Source organism: Halichoerus grypus, chromosome 8 (genome assembly GCF_964656455.1).
Source record: "Halichoerus grypus chromosome 8, mHalGry1.hap1.1, whole genome shotgun sequence".
NCBI classification, from domain to species: Eukaryota; Metazoa; Chordata; class Mammalia; order Carnivora; family Phocidae; genus Halichoerus; species Halichoerus grypus.
In genome coordinates this window covers 95,745,678-95,766,611 of record NC_135719.1, presented here as the reverse complement: position 1 = coordinate 95,766,611, position 20,934 = coordinate 95,745,678, and the positions used below count along the sequence as shown (strand labels likewise).

Genomic DNA, 20,934 nt, shown 5'->3' with positions numbered 1-20,934 from the left:
TGCTTTATTCAAGTTTTAAAGGCCATTAAAAGGTTGTGCTTCTCTGCTTCCCAGTGTCCCCAGCCCCAATATCATCTTATTCTTGCTCACTGACATAGCTGTTTACTTTATGGCATTAGATCTATACCCAGCATTCTTTAGTATACACTTATACCCAAGACTTATGGTATCTATTTGCATTCACTTGAGAAAATCAACAATACACTTGAATAGTTAGGCCCTGGGGTTTACAGAAGTACCCTCTTATTCCTTACAAATACTTAATCATAAACTTACAGATATTCTATTCCCAGGAATCCACTTACACAGAGTATGTTGATGATCTTCTGTTATGCTTTCTGAGAGTTTACAGAATTAATTCCTTTCACTTGAGAATAGTGATACCATAAAAGAAACACAAAGTATCTACCTATGAACTCCAATTTTGTCATACCTAAGTACACTAACAAGGCTGTCACATCAGACAAAATGGATAGCCTCTTTCCCTTCAAAGACTGGAAGCTATTTATGATTTTACCTGGATAATTACTAAAAGGATTTCTTGGTCCCACAGGATACTACAGATATTGGATTCCACACTCTTTTGATGTGATAATCCCTGACACACATAAGCCCTTTCCTTGGGTAGACACTAGATTGTCTGTCTTTTATAACCTAAAGAACTTCCTTTAAAAGACCTCATCTTTAAACTCCCCAATTACTATAAATCTTTTTTTTTTTTTTTCCTATTTGTACCTGAAAGATCAGGTCAAGTTTTGGATGTTCCATACACAATGGATAGTAAAAACCTATTATTCATGATAGCCTCTCATTGACCCCAGGGAAAAAGCTTGCCCTTCTAGTCCACGTGCAGTGGCAGTGGCAGAATAGTTAACTGGGGCCTCTGTGAATTCATTTTAAAATATGTATTTTATCTCTTCATTTTTCAGGTTACTCATACCTTACTCTTGACTGAAAACACTCACTATTTTTCTTCTAGATTGACCTCCTATTTAAGGAACCAAACAAGGAGGCTGCTAACTTGGCTATAAATCTAATCTGCTCAGTCCCACTCAAATCTGACGCTCTGCCAGAAGCCAAATCTGCACAAGTTGTTGACACTCTAGTCTTTCCTTGGACCTTCTAGTCAATGGAAATAAGAGAACAAATGTGTATACAGATGGTACAGATATGCTTTTGAGGTGGTTCATAATTTTTGTATACTTTGGAAGCAATGTAATTACTTAAATGCAGATGGTATTTTGAGTAAACATGACAATCATATAAAACCTGTCTTAGATGTCTTATTTTTTCTAATGGAATTTGCTGTAGTGATCTGGTCACCAGATGCCCCATACATCTATGGATCTTACCTTTCCTTTGACTCTGCCCTTTTATAGACTAACATGGCCTGATACCATAAAGGTTTAATGTGTATACTCAAGATCACCATCATTAAGTTCAAGTGGTTCACCAGAATTAAAAACCTCAGGAACCCCTAAAGGAAATCTGGTTTCCTGAAAATGATACCACTGTAAAACTGCTTGCTCTTAAAGTTTATTAGAGGGGACCTTATCAGCTACTATTAACCACAAATACAGCAGTAAAACTCTAGGAATCAACCCTTGAATTCATATTTCCCAGTTAGAGAGAAATATATATTAATTTATATTAATTCTATATAAAATTATATTAATAATTATATATAATATATTTTTGTGTATGTATATTTTAATGTGTATTCTTCGATTCAGATATATATACATCTATATATATCTACACATATAAAACTTTGTATATATGTAACTTTGTGTATGTGCATACATTTATATAAATTTTGTAAATAAACAAACTTTGGCCATATAGTATACCATAAAACAAATCTCAAGAAATTTCAAAGGGCTGAAATCAATATGGCATGTTTTCTAGCTTTAGTGCAACTAAAATCAATAACAAACAGGTAACTAGAAACCTGCATATTATTAAGATTAAGAAACCATTAAATAACTCATGGGTCAAAGAAGAAATAATAACTGAAAAAATGTTTTAAATAATAACAAAATTCTGCAGTACCAAATTTTTTTAGATACAGCTAAAACTTCAATTAGAAGGAAATTTATAAACATACTTACAAGCACTGGAAAATAAGAAGACTGAAAATCAATTATCTTAGTATCCATGTCAAAAATTTAGAAAAAGAACAGCACATGAAAACCCCCCAAAGAGAAGTAAATAATGAAGATCAGAACAGAAATTAATGAAACAAAAATAAACATACAATAGAAGTTCCAACAAAGCCAAAGTTGGCTGGTTGAAAGTACTAAAATAAATGAAAAATCTCTAGTAAATGATCAACAAAAAGAAAAACCTCAGATAACCAGTGTAAGAAATAAAGGAAGAGGAGCTAATTATAAATTCTGTTGATGTTAAAGAGATAAGAGAATATTACAAGTACTTATGCAAGAAATTAATTTTTTAGAGAAAAGACAGTTCTAGAAAAGTATGTTACCAAACTGACTGAAGAAGAAAGAAAAGCCTGGAATATTCTTTTATTCCATGGGCAACAACCCCCCCCCCCCTCCGGCCCCAAACTTGCTCTCCAACATTTAAGAACAAGTCATTTTTATCTTACAAAACTCATCCAGAGACTAAAAGATGATGAAACATGCTCTTTACCCTATGTGAAGTTAATATAATTCTTATTACAAACCTATAGACAACAATGCTAAAAAAGAAATTTTCAGTTTACTCTAATTCAAATATGTATACAAAAGTCCTAAGCAAAACTTTCTCAAAATACAACAAAATTAAAAAAGGGATAATATAGCAGAACTAATTTGATTTATCACAGAAATGCAAGGTTGATTTAGTATTAGAAAATCAACTAATGCTATCTGCCACATTAGCCAGTTAAAAAAAGTTACGCCGTCATGTAAATGGTGCAGAAAAGAAGTGACAGATAAAATTCAACATTGATTAATTACATTTTTAAAAGAACCTGTTTGAGGGCGCCTGGGTGGCTCAGTTGGTTAAGAGACTGCCTTCAGCTCAGGTCATGATCCTGGAGTCCTGGGATCGAGTCCCACATCGGGCTCCCTGCTCAGCAGGGAGTCTGCTTCTCCCTCTGACCCTCCCCCGTCTCATGCTCTATCTCATTCTCTCAAATAAATAAATAAAAAATCTTTAAAAAAAAAAATAAATAAAATAAAATAAAAGAACCTGTTTGACAATGATGTGTCAGTTGTTAACAATGGTCATCAACTGTGAGCAAATGTACCACTCCACTGTGGGATGTTGACAGTGGGGAAATCATATGGACTGAATTGTTTCCCCCCAAATTCATATGTTGAAGCCCTATGTATGAGAGATGGTATTTGTTGGTGGGCCTTTGGGAGGTAATTAGGTCTGGATGAGGGCAAGAGGGTGGAGTCCTCATGGTGAGATTAGTGCCCTAATGAGAAAAGATCAGAGAGCTCTTCCTCTCCCTCCCCTGTCCCCCACCCCTCTTCTCTCTCTCTTTCTCTCCCAGATATAGCAAGAAGGTGGCCATCTGCAAGCCAGAAAGTGAGCTTTCAACATGAACCAAATCTGTCGGCACCTTGAGGTTGGACTTCTCAGCCTCCCAAACTGTGAGAAATAAATGTCTGTTGTTTAAGGCTCCCAGTCTATGGTATTTTGTCACAGCTGCCAAACAGATAAAGACAGGAAGGCTGTGCATGTGTTGGGAGGAGATATATGGGTACTTTCCATTCAGTTTTGTTGTGAACCTAAAATTACTCTAAAGTATAAAGTCAATCATGAAAAAATGTTCTTAGCAAACGAAAAAAAGACAAAAACTTCCTTAACCTGCTAAAGGATATCTATGAAAACACGTAAGTCTACAATCAACCTCATACTTAATGGCAAAATACTGAGATCATTTTTTGAAGTCATGCTCAAGACACAGATGTCTGCTTTACTCTTACACACTCTAGTCAATATTGCAGTGGTGGTCCTAGGCAGTACAGTGAGGAAAGAGAAACAAATTTTAATTAGATTGGAATAGGAAAAAAAAAAATCCCCTATCACTCTTATGATTATTCACAGATGATATGATGGTATGTGAAGAAAACTTTTAAAAACAATTTGAATACTTACAAGTTTTGACAGATCGGTGGATTCCAAATCAATATATAGCAATCAATGCTATTTTTATTCCAGCAATAGCAGATATACTATAATTTTTAATAGATCATTTAAAAGAGCATAAATATAAAATGCCAAGGACAAAATTTGTGTATGACTTCTGGAGGGAAAATTATAACATTTTAATATTTTACTGAAAACTATTGAATATCTGTATTAGAAAAGAGAGAGAAAGATTATGTGAAGGAGTTAGAAGACTTAATAATACAAAAATGGTAAATACCCCCTAAATGGTCAATAATATAATGAAAACCCAGTCAAAATCCCAACAGGTTTTGGTAATTGTCTTTGTTTTTATAAAGAGTTAATATCACTTTGGAATGAATTTGAAGATAATATATCTTAGGATCCAGAAATTCCATTTCTAGAAATATGCTTCCAAAATATACTGTATAAAACCTTGTATACATGAACCCAAGATACACGTACAAGCATGAGAATAACAGTATTGTCCATAGTAGAAGAATCTGGTATATTAGTTTTCAATTGCTACTGTTGTAAAAAATTGTCACAAACTTAGTAGCTTAAAACAACACAAATTTAATTTCTTATAGTTCTATAGTTTAAAAGTCTGACAAAGACATCACAGGGCTAAACTCAAGGTGACAGCAGAACTGAATTCCTTTCTGAAGGTAGTAGGGAGAATGTGTTTCCTTGTTTTTCCCACTTTTTAAAGCCACCCATTTTCCTTGGTTCATGGCCTCCTTCCACCATCTTCAAAACCAGCAACATGGCATATCTTTGATCATTCTTATATAAGTCACACTCAGCCTCTGACCTTAGCCTGGAAAGATTCTTCCCCTTTTAAGTAATAATGAGACTGGGCTGGGCCCATCTAGATAATCCAGAATAATCGTCCCATCTCAAGGTCCTCATCCTTAATCATTTCTGGCAAAGTCCGAAATCCATTTTGCCATGAAAGGGAACATATTCACATGTTCTGGGACATTTTTGAGGGACCACTCTTCTGCTTACCACAATTGAAAATAAGCCACATATTAATGTGGTAGTTGTGTTATGTCAATTTAGTTAAACTGGGAACTACATTTTCCAGAATCCCCTTTCCTAACTAGTTCTGTGTAAGAGTAAGCTAAAGAAAGGATTTCTGTGAGATTTGGAAAGAAGAAGCAAAGCAGCTGCCATTATTCTCAGATCGTTATGGTCAGGTAGTAAATAGACTAAGAAATGTAGAGGTGTCCAATGGCTCCCAGCTTGCTCTCACTCTTCTCCATTTCATGCCCAGCTTTTCTTTCCCCTTGCTGGCCTTGCTAATCAAATTGGCCCCTTAAGTCTACCACCAAATGCTTGGTCTTTCCTAATGCAGACACCTCTCCACAAGCTCCTTCTTCATATCCCACCTTGGTGGTTAGTTGTGTTCCACTTTCTTGTTTCCTCTGCAAGTTTTGACTTGCTATTTGTGACACTGTTTAAGGAGGGAGCTATTTAATGACACACACACTCTCTCTCTGATGTCTGAACTCTCCCTTCTAGAACTTCACTTTCCAAGTTACTCTCATATTTGTGAGAAGTCTATGTCTATAATAAATCTTTTATTTTCAAAACACTCATGGTTGTTCTGCTTCTTTTCTAAAGGAACCCTGATGGACACAGTCAATAAAAAGTGAAATGGATTATTAAATTGTGGTATTTCTGTATGTATGGCATATCTCACAATGGAAGGAAGGAAGGAAGGAAGGAAGGAAGGAAGGAAGGAAGGAAGGAAGGAAAGAAGGGAGATTTCAGTACATGAAATGAGCACCTGCTGCCTCAAGTAAGTCACAAATACTTAGTTTGAGTCTGGTCCAGAGGGAAGACTTCTTTGCCCTTCCTTTTTATAATGCCAATCCCCTCACAAAGTCTAGCAGGTGATTAGCTATAGGAAGCATTGGCACCAGCATGCACTGCTCCCTAAGGAGACAAATTCTCCATCTAACAGAATTTTCCTTACAAAAACATCCCAGATGAAGAAAAGGAAGCAAACTCAACAATGAACTTCAAACCAATTTTTTTTCAGAACACAGAGCAGTGTCACTCTAATGTTTCCCATTTATTGAGCTCTTACTAGAGTCTGTCATTGTGCTAAGAATCATTTCATTTAATTCTCACAAAAAGCCAATGGAAAGCAGACCTAGTTCCCCATTTTATATATGAAGAGACTGAAGGTCTAAGAGTTTAAGTAGCCTTCCACAGGTCATGATGAGTGATAGATCTGGGAAGGAAACCCAGATCTTGCTGACGCAAGTCTGCATTTAACCCATATGGGATCCAAGGTAAAAAAACAAAACATGGTATTTTAAGTAACTAGAGTTTTCCTGGCTCCATAATTCACCTCCAAGTTATGCTCCATGACACTTGGCATTTGCTGTTTGGACAGCATTTACTATTCTCATTTGGTTCAGGGAAATCAGTGTCCCACCCTTGGGAATAAATTCATAAAAGGTATGGAAGGAGGAGGCAGGTCATGTGGAATAAAGCATAGAGAGAGGCAGTGAATCACAGAGGTTTGGGGCCCAGGTTCTCAAGTCAGAAGGATCTGGATCTGCATCCCTGCTCTGCAGAAAGAGAAATGGAAGAAACAGGAAGGGAGAAATCCTTGGCAGCTCTGGTGTTCTATTACATCTGCAAAATGATGCAATAAGTGATCTTAAACATATGAAATTCCTAATTTTTAAAATAGTCTTACTATCTACTATTGGGGAGAAATAAAAATATTGCTTTGTTGAGATAATGGATTTACTTTTTGTTTTCAACTTTTTTATTCCATGCATTCCTATAAACCAGCATTTTTTATAAACCAAGTCAAACTGCCTTCTTCAAGAAGTCCAGATTGGATACAAACACACAACATTAAGTTATGGCCTGGGTTACACTGACAGGCTCAGGCAATGGTAGAACAATTGTGTGATCAGTATCAGGGCCAGGCCTTGGATGACAACGGGGCACATCAAGGAAGAGAAGGAATCGTTTAACCCAGGACCAGACTAAAGTAAAAAGCCGCATCCTGTAATTAAGTCCATGGGTTAAAACCAGGCTAAGTACTTTGAGATAATCATATTAAGAAAAGTCTAATGCCAGGAGTTCCATGTATTTGAGTGAAAGGGCCATTTGCCATAATTTCATGCTGAAACCCAAATCAGAGTGTGTCTTGAAATAGCAACAGAACAGTCAGCTGGCAAGGGTGCATGGGCAGTATGAAGTCTCACACAGGCAGATGGGCACTGCAGAAGGCTATTACCTCCCTGAAGGAATTATGTTAGAACAAAGGTTAATCAGAAATCCTTTGTAACATATTCACTTTACACTAAAGGCCAAAAATCTCACTATGATATTTCCCATCCTGAATTACCTCCATCCCACACTGTCCAGTAGGGGGTTCTGCAGTGAGATCGAATGATAACATCAAGAGATTCCAATCATTAAATATCTCCAGTATAAAAGAAGCTGAAAATTTGAATATAAAATTTCTTCCATTATAAAATTTTCTGAGAGCAACAATCTAAAAATTAAATCTTTTTGCAAGTTAAAGCCCAAATTTAAAGGCCCAAATGATGTCCAAAGTTAAAATATCTTGCTTCTGTGAATTAATTAACATTCAACAATTACCCCCCTCCAAACCTTCTAATTCTATCCAGTCTCAGCTGTTATAGTTAGGGTTCTTTTCACAGCTGAAGCTTAGGCTCTTTCACTGGAATCGATGTAGTCTTTTAGGTATTAAGTTGTTGAATTATTCAAAAATAAATTTCTCTTGAGCCTTACTTTGAAGAATTCAAAGCATTAGTAAGACACGAGATTTTTGCAACTCTGGGCCATAGCCTCCAAATTTAGAAAATAAGGCAATTCCCAGCCCATACAACCATTATCATAGGTAATAGTTTCATAGAGGCCAATGCTTAGGAACTCAAAAGTAGGTAGAAAGTCAGTTTGGAGTCCATCTACAACAGTTTGTTTGTTTTTAAGAATCCAAGAACATAAACTCAAATGGAAGACCTAGCCCATAAAGATTTCGATTATGCTGCTCTGTATATCTTATCTTGTTAGGGGTAGGAATCTACCAATACAAGTTATTCTCTTAGAGAGTAGCATTGGAAACATTACTGTCTTTTCTCAATCTATGGAAAATGTATAATGGTGATAGCTGACACTCACTACTTCTAATTTGAAATGTGTTTCTTAAGGCATACACAGTCCCCTCCAGTATGGGATCCAGTGGGGCTCCACTTGGGAAACTGTGTCTGCTCTCTCATAAGCAGGCATTTTCAGTCTTATGTCACAGTGGCTACTTCCCCTGCCTCTTGTAAAATTGTTCAGGAATCTCTCACCTGCCTCCTAAAGGGCCTGTCTCTCATGCAGCTTTCCCAGTAGCATGCTATGACCCATTCCTGTGTCATGAATGGGTTACTCATGAGTACTTGTATCCTCCAGGCATATGGTGTTGGTACATTTACTCCAATGAACAGCAAATACACTATCATGTTCAATATGGGCAATGGCATGAAAAATGTTGGGAGGCACTGAAACCAATCCAAATCGAGAGCCAAATTGAGAATACCTAAATGAGGTATCTCACGAGCCTGTGCATGAGCAATATGAATGTAAGATTATTCCTTCCTTAACCCTCAATTCCATTCACTGAAATGCAGTTTGGAAAAGCCTGACTCACTGGACCTGACCAGACCTGTCACTATCAACTTACATCTGGAATTTCACCAAATCTCTACAGTTTTCAGAGGACTCAGCTGCTTTGCAAGCCAAAAGCAGCAAAAATTCTTCTGCACTTCACATAAGCAGAATATATTTCCCCTATAACTGAGTCCTTGCCCCTGGTGCTTCAAACTCAAGATTACTGGTAGGGTGACCATATAATTTATCATACACTTTTGGTCATAAAATGAAGCACTAAAAAGCATTATCTGAGACTTAGCTGAGCAAACAGGGACATATGGTCACCCTAGTCACTGAGGAGCAAGCCTCAGGCAATAGGTTAGTAAGGTTAAATAAAATACCAATAATATGAATTACTGATTGATCTAGGGATAGGATTGCTTCCCTGTTACTGAGTCAGGGTTCCACCAACAGATGGAGATTGAGAGGCCCAAGTTGGGGAGATTATCACATGAGAAAAAGAGGTAGTTCACCAGTGGTTAGTACTCCATCTTCATCTTCTACTTTTTAACAATTTTCACATGTTTGAGTCCTCTCTCTTTTTTGAAAACATTCATGTACTGCTGGGTAATCAGTTACTAGATTTTCCTACTGCTTCCCTGCTCATACTTTCTCAGTTCACTTTGTTGCCCCCTCCTTCTCTCTAGTCAGATTTGTAAAGGTTGGATTGACCCCACGGACTCACTTTGACCCTTTTCTTGACACTATGTCTCCTTAGGTGACTTTTCATCAAATGGCTTTAAACAATATTTATGCTGATGATCTTCCAAGTTGTATCTCCAGACTGGTCAATTCACCTTTGTCCCAGATTCATAAACTACCTACTTACATGTCATCACCATTGTAACCTAAGAAAGCCCAAGTAAAACATAAATTCAAGCCTGGAAAATGCACTTAGCCTCAAACATTCCCCCTCTCAATAAATGGCACACCGTTCATATGGTTACTCAAATATAAAAACTTGGATTGACCCTTGAGTATGTTTCATTTTTTCCCTCACACCCATCAACTAATGAATCACTAACTCTTCCTGTCTCTACTTCAAAGGTGCATTCCCAATTTAGTAATTTCTCATCTTTTTTGTTGGTGCAACTTAATGTAAACTATCTCATCTCTCACCTGGAATACTACATTAACATCCTAACAGATTTCCTGGTCTCCCACTCTTAATCCCCAGTGACCCATCTTCCACAGTGTCTTTTTTCTTTTTTTGTATTTCTTTTTTTTTCATGTTATGTTAATCACCATATATTACATCATTAGTTTTTGATGTAGTGTTCCTTGATTCATTGTTTGCGTATAACAACCAGTGCTCTGTGCAGAAGTGCCTTCTTTAATACACATCACCAGGCTAATCTCTCCCCCTACCACCCCTCTCCCCTCTACAACCCTCAGTTTGTTTTTCAGAGTCCATAGTCTCTCATGGTTTGTCTCCCCCTCTGATTTCCCCCCCTTCATTCTTCCCCTCCTGCTTTCTTTTTTTTTTTTTTTTACATATAATGTATTATTTGTTTCAGAGGTACACAGTGTCTTATATTGCTACTTTCTCTATTTCTAAAAACTCACAAATGGCATCCCAGAGTGACGAGAATAAAACTTGACTGTGGCTTCTAAAATCCTATATAATCTGGCCCTCACCTACCTCTCTAATCTATTCTCTGCATTCCCTACATTCTAGCCACACTCTTCTTATTTCTACCAAACATTCAAAGAAGAAATAATACCTATTTTGCTGAAGCTGTTTCAAAAAATAGAAACAGAAGGAAAGCTTCCAGACTCATTCTATGAGGCCAGCATTATCTTAATCCCCAAACCAGGCAAAGACCCCATCAAAAAGGAGAATTTCAGACCAATATCCCTGATGAATATGGATTCCAAAATCCTAGCTAACAGGTTCCAACAATATATTAAAAGGATCATCCACCACGACCAAGTGGGATTTATCCCCCGGATGCAAGGGGTGGTTCAACATTTGCAAATCAATCAATGTGATAGAACACATTAATAAGAGGAGAGAGAAGAACCATATTGTCTTCTCAATTGATGCAGAAAAAGCATTTGACAAAATACAGCATCCTTTCCTGATTAAAACTCTTCAGAGTATAGGGATAGAGGGAACATTCCTCAAGTTCATAAAATCCATCTCTGAAAAACCCACAGTGAATATCATCCTCAATGGGGAAAAGCTGAGAGCCTTTCCCTTAAGATCAGGAACACATCAAGGATGCCCACTCTCGCCACTATCGTTCAACATAGTACTAGAAGTCCTAGCAACAGCAATCAGACAACAACAAAAAAGGTATTCAAATTGGCAAAGAAGAAGTCAAACTCTATCTTTTCACAGATGACATGATACTTTATGTGGAAAACCCAAAGACTCCACCCCCAAATTACTAGAACTCATACAGCAATTCAGTAATGTGGCAGGATACGAAATCAATGCACAGAAATCAGTTGCTTTCTTATACACTAACAACGCAACTGTAGAAAGAGAAATTAGAGAAAGGATTCCATTTACAATAGCACCAAAAACCATAAGATACCTTGGAATAAACCTAACCAAAGAGGTAAAGGATCTATACTCTAGGAACTACAGAACACTCATGAAACAAATTGAAGAAGACACAAAGAGATAGAAAAACATTCCATGCTTATGGATCGGAAGAATAAACATTGTTAAAATGTCTATGCTACCAGAGCAATCTATACCATCCCAATGCCATCCCAATCAAATCCCTTCAATGCCATCCCAATCAAAATTCCAATGACATTTTTCAAAGTGCTGGAACAATCCTAAAATTTGTATGGAATCAGAAAAGACCCCGAATCGCGAAGGAAATGTTGAAAAAGAAAAACAAAGCTGGGGCATCATGTTGCCCGATTTCAAGCTATATTACAAAGCTGTGATCACCAAGACAGCATGGTACTGGCACAAAAACAGACATATAGACTAATGGAACAGAACAGAGAGCCCAATATGAACCCTCAACTCTATGGTCAAATAATCTTCAACAAAGCAGGAAAAAATATGCAATGGAAAAAAGACAGTCTCTTCACTAATTGGTGCTGGGAAAATTGGACAGCCACATGCAGAAGAATGAAACTCAGCCATTCTCTAACATCATACACAAAGATAAACTCAAAATGGATGAAAGACCTCAATGTGAGACAGGAATCCATCAAAATCCTAGAGGAGAACAGAGGCAGTAACCTCCAAGACATCAGCCACAGCAACTTCTCTCAAGATACATCTCCAAAAGCTAGTGAAACAAAAGCAAAAATGAACTTTTGAGCCTTCATCAAGATAAAAAGCTTCTGCACAGTAAAGGAAACAGTCATCAAAACAAAGAGGCAATCCACAGAATGGGAGAAGATATTTGCAAATGACACTACAGATAAAGGGCTGGTATCCAAGATCTGTAAAGAACTTCTCAAACTCAACACCCAAAAAACAAATAATCAAATCAAAAAATGGGCAGAAGACAAAAAAGACACTTCTCTGAAGAGGACATACAAATGACTAACAGACACATGAAAAAATGTTCATCATCCTTAGCCATCAAGGAAATCCAAATCAAAACCACACTGAGATACCACCTTACACCAGTTAGAATGGCAAAAATGGACAGGGAAAGAAACAACAAATGTTGGAGAGGTTGTGGAGAAAGGGGAACCTTCTTACACTGTTGGTGGGAATGCAAGTTGGTACAGCACTTTGGAAAACAGTGTGGAGGTGACTCAAAAAATTAAAAATAGAGCTACCCTATGACCCAGCAATTGCACTCCTAGGTATTTACCCCAAAGACACAGATGTAGTGTAAAGAAGGGCCATATGCACCCCAGTGTTCAGAGCAGCAATGTCCACAATAGCCAAACTGTGGAAAGAGCCGAGATGCCCTTCAACAGATGAATGGATAAAGAAGATGTGGTCCATATGTACAATGGAATATTACTCAGCCATCAGAAAGGATGAATACCCAACTTTTACATCAACATGGATGGGACTGGAGGAGATTATGCTACGTGAAATAAGTCAAACAGAGAAAGTCAATTATCACATGGTTTCACTTATTTGGGGAACATAAGGAATAGCATGGAGGACATTAGGAGAAGGAAGGGAAAAATGAAGGGGGGGAAATTGGAGGGAGAGATGAACCATGAGAGACCATGGACTCTGAGAAACAAACAGGGTTTAAGAGGGGAGGTGGGTGGGGGGATGGGTTAGCCTGGTGATGGGTATTAAGTAGGGCACATACTGCATGGAGCACTGCATGTTACAGGAAAACAATGGATCATGGATCACCACATCAAAAACTAATAATGTATTGTATGGTGATTAACATAACATAATAAAATCAAATTAAATTAAATTAAAAAATAAAAGAATAGAAGCAACTCTCTGAACAGAAAAGCGACCACTTTCTGGAAGTTAGGACATGTCAAGATGTGAATGCGAGGTGATATATGGGAAGATAGACCACAGGGAGAGGGAGCCTCCATCAGCCAGCTACCGGTAAGTGATAGAGCAGCGGAGCACAAAAACGGAACTTTTAGAAGTCTGCTCTGCTGAGGGTCGTCACCCCACTGGCTAAGTGGGGGGTGGAACCTTCGCTGGGACAGTGTGGTCTCTGGACCCTCAGGGTCACAGAAAGACCGGGGGTGCCTGAGTGCAGCAGAGCTCCCAGGTATTGAAGCAGGGAAGCCAGCTGCAGAGACGAAGCTGAGGATTGGGCTCTGAGGTCGGGTTGCCATAAACTGTGATCCGGGGCACAGTCGGGCCACTACTCTTCCAGCAAGGACCCAACAAGTGGCAGATCCAGAGAGACTACCCTTTCTCCCCCAGGAGGAGTAGTGTGGGAGCGCACCTCAGGAATAGGCTGGGTTTAGAGACTCCAAACAGGGTCCTGTGCCAGAGATAGAAACATTCGGTCACAGGCTGGCTGAGCATGGAGTACCAACTGCCAGGGACCTAATCAATATGGACATTATTAAGATGTCGAAACTAGAGTTCAGAAAGATGATTATAAAGATACTAGCTGGGCTTGGAAAAAGCATGGAACATACTAGTGAAACCCTTTCTGGAGAAATAAAAGAATTAAAATCTAACCAAGTAGAAATCAAAAAGGCTATTAATGAGGTGTAATCAAAAATGGAGGCTCTAACTGCTAGGATAAATGAGGCAGAAGAAAGAATCAGTGAGATAGAAGACCAAATGATGGAGAATAAATAAGCTGAGAAAAAGAGAGATAAATAACTACTGGATCATGAGGGCAGAATTCAAGAGATAAGTGATACCATAAGACGAAACAATATTAGAATAATTGGGATCCCAGAAGAAGAAAAAAGAGAGAGGGGCAGAAGGTATACTGGAGCAAATTATAGCAGAGAACTTCCCTAATTTGGGGAAGGAAACAGGCATCAAAATCCAGGAGGCACAGAGAACCCCCCTCAAAATCAATAAAAATAGGTCAACACCCCGACATCTAATAGTAAAACTCACAAGTCTCAGAAACAAAGAGAAAATCCTGAAAGCAGCTCGGGACAAGAGGTCTGTAACCTACAATGGTAGAAACATTAGATTGGCAACAGAAGTCAATGACATATAAACCAAAAGATCAACAAAACTAGGAGCTGGTTCTTTGAAAGAATTAATAAGATTGATAAACCCCTGGCCAGACTTATCAAAAAGAAAAGAGAAATGACCCAAATAAATAAAATCATGAATGAAAGGGGAAAGATCACAACCAACACCAAAGAAATACAAACAATTATAAGAACATATTATGAGCTACTATATGCCTGCAAATTAGACAATCTGGACTCAATGGATGCATTCCTAGAAATGTATAAACTACCAAAACTGAACCAGGAAGAAATAGAAAACCTGAACAGACCTAAGGAAATTGAAGCAGTCATCAAAAATCTCCCAACAAACAAGAGCCCAGGGCCAGATGGCTTCCCAGGGGAATTCTACCAAACATTTAAGGAAGAATTACTACTTATTCTTCTGAAACTGTTCCAAAAATTAGAAATGGAAGGAAAACTTCCAAACTCGTTTTATGAGGCCACCATTACCTTGATCCCAAAACCAGAAAAAGACCCCATCAAAAAGGAGAATTACAGACCAATATCCTTGATGAACATGGATGCAAAAATTCTTACCAAAATACTAGCCAATAGTATCCAACAGTACATTAAAAGGTTATTCACCACGACCAAGTGGGATTTATTCCTGGGCTGCAAGGTTGGTTCAACATCCACAAATCAATCAATGTGATACAATACATTAATAAAAGAAATAACAAGAACCATATGATCCTCTCAATAGATGCAGAAAAAGCATTTGACAAAGTACAGCATCCTTTCTTGATCAAAACTCTTCAGAGTATAGGGATAGAGGGCACATACCTCAATATCATGAAAGCCATCTATGAAAAACCCATAACGAATATCACTCTCAATGGGGAAAAACTGAGAGCTTTCCCCCTAAGGTCAGGAACGTGGCAGGGATGTCCACTATCACCACTGCTATTCAACATAGTACTAGAAGTCCTAGCCTCAGCAATCAGACAATAAAAAGAAATAAAAGGTATCCAAATTGGCAAAGAAGAAGTCAAACTCTCACTCTTTGCAGATGATATGATATTTTATGTGAAAACCCAAAAGACTCCACCCCAAAACTGCTAGAACTCATACGGGAATTCAGTAAAGTGGCAGGATATAAAATAAATGCACAGAAACCAGTTGCATTTATATATACCAACAACAAAACAGAAGAAGGAGAAATTAAGGAGTCGATCCCATTTACAATTGCACCCAAAACCATAAGATACCTAGGAATAAATCTAACCAAAGAGGCAAAGGATCTGTACTCAGAAAACTATAAAATACTCATGAAAGAAATTGAGGAAGACACAACGAAATGGAAAAATGTTCCACGCTCATGGATTGGAAGAACAAATATTGTGAATATGTCAATGCTACCTAGAGCAATGTACACATTTAATGCAATCCCTATCAAAATACCATCCACTTTTTTCAAAGAAATGGAACAAATCATCCTAAAATTTGTATGGAACCAGAAAAGACCCCGAATAGCCAGAGGAATGTTGAAAAAGAAAAGCAAAGCTGGTGGCATCACAATTCCAGACTTCAAACTCTATTACAAAGCTATAATCATCAAGACAGTATGGTACTGGCACAAAAACAGATATATAGATCAGTGGAACAGAATAGAGAGCCCAGAAATGGACTCTTAACTCTATGGTCAACTAATCTTTGACAAAGCAGGAAAGAATGTCCAATGGAAAAAAGACAGTCTCTTCAACAAATGGTGTTGGGAAAATTGGACAGCCACATGCAGAAGAATGAAACTGGACCATTTCCTTACACCACACACAAAAATAAACTCAAAATGTATGAAAGACCTAAATGTGAGACAGGAATCCACCAAAATCCTAGAGAAGAACACAGGCAGCAACCTCTTCGACCTCAGCCGCAGCAACTTCTTCCTAGAAACATCGCCAAAGGCAAGGGAAGCAAGGGCAAAAATGAACTATTGGGACTTCATCAAGATAAAAAGCTTTTGCACAGCATAGGAAACAGTCAACAAAACCAAAAGACAACTGACAGAATGGGAGAAGATATTTGCAAATGACATATCAGATAAAGGGCTAATATCTAAAATTTATAAAGGACTTATCAAACTCAACACCCAAAGAACAACTAATCCAAACAAGAAATGGGCAGAAGACATGAACAGACATTTTTACAAAGAAGACATCCAAATGGCTAACAGACACATGAAAAAGTGCTCAACATCACTCAGCAACAGGGAAATCCAAATCAAAACCTCAATGAGGTACCACCTCACACCAGTCAGAATGGCTAAAATTAACAAGTCAGGAAACAACAGATGTTGGCAAGGATGCAGAGAAATGGGAACCCTCCTACATTGTTGGTGGGAAAGCAAGCTGGTGCTCCACTCTGGAAAACAGTGTGGAGGTTCCTCAAAAAGTTGAAAATAGAGCTACCATATGACCCAGCAATTGCACTACTGGGTATTTACCCCAAAGATACAAATGTAGTGATCCGAAGGGGTACATGCACCCCGATATTTATAGCAGCAATGTCCACAATAGCCAAACTACGGAAAGAGCCAAGATGTCCATCAACAGATGAATGGATAAAGAAGATGTGGTATATATATATACAACGGAATATTATGCAGCCATCCAAAAAAAAAACACACAAAATCTTGCCATTTGCAACGATGTGGATGGAACTAGAGGGTATTATGCTAAGCGAAATAAGTCAAACAGAGAAAGACATGTATCATATGATCTCACTGATATGAGGAATTCTTAATCTCAGGAAACAAACTGAGGGTTGCTGGAGTGGTGGGGGGTGGGAGGGATGGGGTGGCTGGGTGATGGACATTGGGGAGGGTATGTGCTATGGTGAGTGCTGTGAATTGTTTAAGACTGTTGAATCACCGACCTGTACCTCTGAAACAAATACTACATTATATGTTAAAAAAAAAGAGAGAGAGAGAAGATAGTAGGAAGGAAAAAACGAAGGGGGGGAATCAGAGGGGGAGACGAACCATGAGAGACTATGGACTCTGAGAAACAAACTGAGGGTTCTAGAGGTGAGGGGGGTGAGGGGATGGGTCAGCCTGGTGATGGGTATTAAAGAGGGCAGGTACTAAATGGAGCACTGGATGTTATATGCAAACAATGAATCATGGAACACTACATCAAAAACTAACGATGTAATGTATGGTGATTAACATAACATAATAAAATAAAATTTTAAAAAAATAGTATATGAAAACAAATTTGCTCCCCTGGTCTTCTCTACCAGTTAAGGAGAACCCAGGTTATGAAAAACAAAAACAAAAAACTCAACAAAGCATTTCCTATTTTTCTGTAGTTCTTATTTTCTTTTGCAGAGGTATAAACCAGACTGCTTGCTTGGAAGCATTTTGGAGAAATTAGGTTTAGGTTAAATTTTGTGAAAATCACTCATTCCAAGTAAACTACAGTAGACCAGGTGTTATTCAAGCTCAGAGTTAGAGCGGACTATAGCTTCTGACTTTGGCAGACTCCAAGTAGGTTGCAAAAAAACGTTTAGCCTATGTATCAACACTGTGAGAATGCCTTTTTCTCTTCCTTTCCATTTAAGGGCAGTGTCTACTTTGGCATTAGTGTGGCCAAATTACATTTTCCGGTTATGTAAGAAGTTACACATGGAAAGTTGGATTAAACAGCTCTGTTTCATTTTAGTGATATTTCAGCTTCCTTTCTCTATGGTTTCCTCAACAATTGCTGCTCGGCTGGCCTGCCCCTAAATCTAGCTCAAGGGGTGCCACCCTGCTCAGTCTTTGTTTCCTCTGCCACAAATTGTACCAGTTGTGCTGGCATCCTTGGGCTGGCCATACACAGACAACTGACCCCACTCCTGGCTCTTCTCCATCTGAGGCCCAACTCACAGAACACCTTCTATGCCTATTTGATATATTGAGTGTAGAGTTGAGAGCAGCTATACACAGCAACCTCACAGGACAGAAGAGACGTAGGAATGCTGCTAAGGGAGGAGCACGGTGTCAAAAGGAGAGGAAACCTGACCAGGACATGAGAGTGGAAAAACATGAGACCAGAGAGACACATAAAAGAGAGTCAGAGATAGAAGGAGAAAATTGATTAGCAGTACATTGAATCAGACACAATTTTTAACACAGTATTATTTTTAGATAAAAATGACCTAGAAATTTAAAAAAATAGGATTCTAAATTGATTGAATTGTTTAAAACTAAGACTTAAGTCATCTTCTTAAACCATATACTATTTATGCCTAGTTACTTTGCAGGACAGTAGTATATATTGTTAAATGTCAAAGGGATATTTCTGAGTGAGATTTGCTGATTACAATAGTAAATCCATTCTGTCTCTATGCTCAGTCTTCATGGCTTCAGTGTCTGCTTCTTTGAACTGATTCATAAAGTATGACTGTACCTGAGAGAAAATCTGATTTCACTACAAAACCACAGGAAGAGTACCAATTCAGAGATGAAGAATCTTATAATCCAGTTCATAAAAGAAGAATGCAAGAAACTTTAAGTAGAAGGGAATAGTTGAGCCAAAAGAAAAAAGAAAAAAAGATTGGTTTCAGCTTTAGTTCAAGTTTGCAAATAGTAGAATTTGTTAGTCATTTCAGGTATTTGGTTTCTACAAATGTCAAATCTTTTTATTTCCATTTGCTTCCACAAAGATACCTATAATAAAAGACAAGGATTATGATAATCCATTTTAATACTATCTACAATAATAGGAATCTTTTTACCCCAGCAACCAAAATTTTCTACCTGGAAAAAATACTATAAAAAATCAGAAGCACTATAGCTGAGAAGGAGGTAGATGGCAAGTAACAAAAGAGCAAAGAACACTTGAAAATACTTTTTACTCATACTTTTCATCATTTCAGCTATAAGAAAGCCTGTATTTTTTACCACCCTTTGACTAAGCTATGCTCATTTCTTTGTAGTCATTCCTACCTTCCAATGGCCACCATCTCATTTGTTAAGAAAATAAAAAATGTAACTTAACACATAAAAAGTTTTTCACAAATGTAGAGTTCCATTAATCCAAAACTATAAGAAAATAAATTTATTACATTTCAAGCTATAGTAAATGCCTTTAAGATTGCTATACCTTCTTCTCCAGAGAAGACATACAAATGGCTAACAGACACATGAAAAAATGTTCAACATAACTAGCCATCAGGGAAATACAAATCAAAACCACAATGAGATACCACCTTACACCAGTTAGAATGGCAAAAATTAATAAGACAGGAAACAACAAATGTTGGCGAGGATGTAGAGAAAAAGGAACTCTCTTACACTGTTGGTGTAATGCAAGCTGGTACAGCCACTCTGGAAAACAGTATGGAGGTTCCTCAAGACATTAAAAATAGAGTTACTCTACAACCCAGCAATTGCACTACTAGGTATTTACCCCAAAGATACAGACGTAGTGAAAAGAAGGGGCATATGCACCCCAATGTTCATAGCAGAAATGTTCATAATACCCAAACTGTGGAAGGAGCCTAGATGTCCTTCAACAGATGAATGAATAAAGAAGATGTGGTCCATATATACAATGGAATATTACTCAGCCATCAGAAAGGATGAATACCCACCATTTGCGTTGACATGGATGGAACTGGAGGGGATTATGCTATGTGAAATAAGTCAATCAGAGAAAGACAATTATCATATGGTTTCACTCATATGTGGAATATAAGTGCAGATAACCATAGGGGAAGGGAAGGAAAACTGAATGGGAAGAAAGCAAAGAAGGAGACAAACCATGAGAGACTCTGGACTCTGGGAAACAAACTGAAGATTACAGAAGGGAAGGGGGTGGGGGGGATGGGGTAACTGGGTGATGGGTATTGAGGAGGGCACATGTTGTGATGAGCACTGGGTATTATATGCAACTAATGAATCGTTGAACACTACTTCAAAAACTAATGATGTACTATATGTTGGCTAATTGAACATAATAAAATTTTTTTTAATTAAAAAAAAAAAGATTGCTGTTTCTTAATTCTTGTTATGTCCTGGTATGCTTCGTGTGCATGTGTAGTTACATGCGTACGTGTATGTGTATACTTTAATTTTATTCTTTAAAGCATAAATTCATATAAAATAAACACTTAATTTAAAGAAAACATCCAGGTATATGGTTGAAATAATGATACATAAAGAACATATGCATATAATGTAGCAAATGTAAGTATTATGGCATTAGCAATGCACTGAATATTTTATAAATATAACGAAGCTCGCAAAACTTAAATGATGCTGATCACAGAACCCATCCTGACCCAACCTTCTGAATAAAAGTATTCCTAATTTATTTCAAAGCAATTCCTTTGACCCCACTTTCCAAAGACTGGTCCAAGATGTTCATGTGTGATAAGCCATGGCCAGGCTGGCTGCACTAAATCCTGTGTAGGCCTGATAATGTAGTAAGAAATACAGCTTGGAACAACATACCTGAATTCTCTTAAATGGTAATAGGTAGAAACAAGTGGTGCATA

The 20,934-nt window shown here is 37.7% G+C and overlaps 2 long non-coding RNA genes across 2 annotated transcripts in view; one reads left to right on the top strand and one right to left on the bottom strand.

Annotated features, from left to right (window-relative positions):
- Positions 1-8,896, top strand: part of LOC118534832 (uncharacterized) — a 29,340-nt gene extending 20,444 nt beyond the window's left edge. The window contains exons 2-4 of the long non-coding RNA XR_013440669.1: positions 980-1,181; positions 3,509-3,608; positions 8,805-8,896. This is a non-coding gene — a long non-coding RNA (uncharacterized LOC118534832). The remainder of the gene's footprint in view (positions 1-979; positions 1,182-3,508; positions 3,609-8,804) is intronic.
- LOC118522646 (uncharacterized) overlaps positions 1-20,934 on the bottom strand; it is a 1,210,141-nt gene that overhangs the window by 688,815 nt on the left and 500,392 nt on the right. The window lies entirely within an intron of this gene.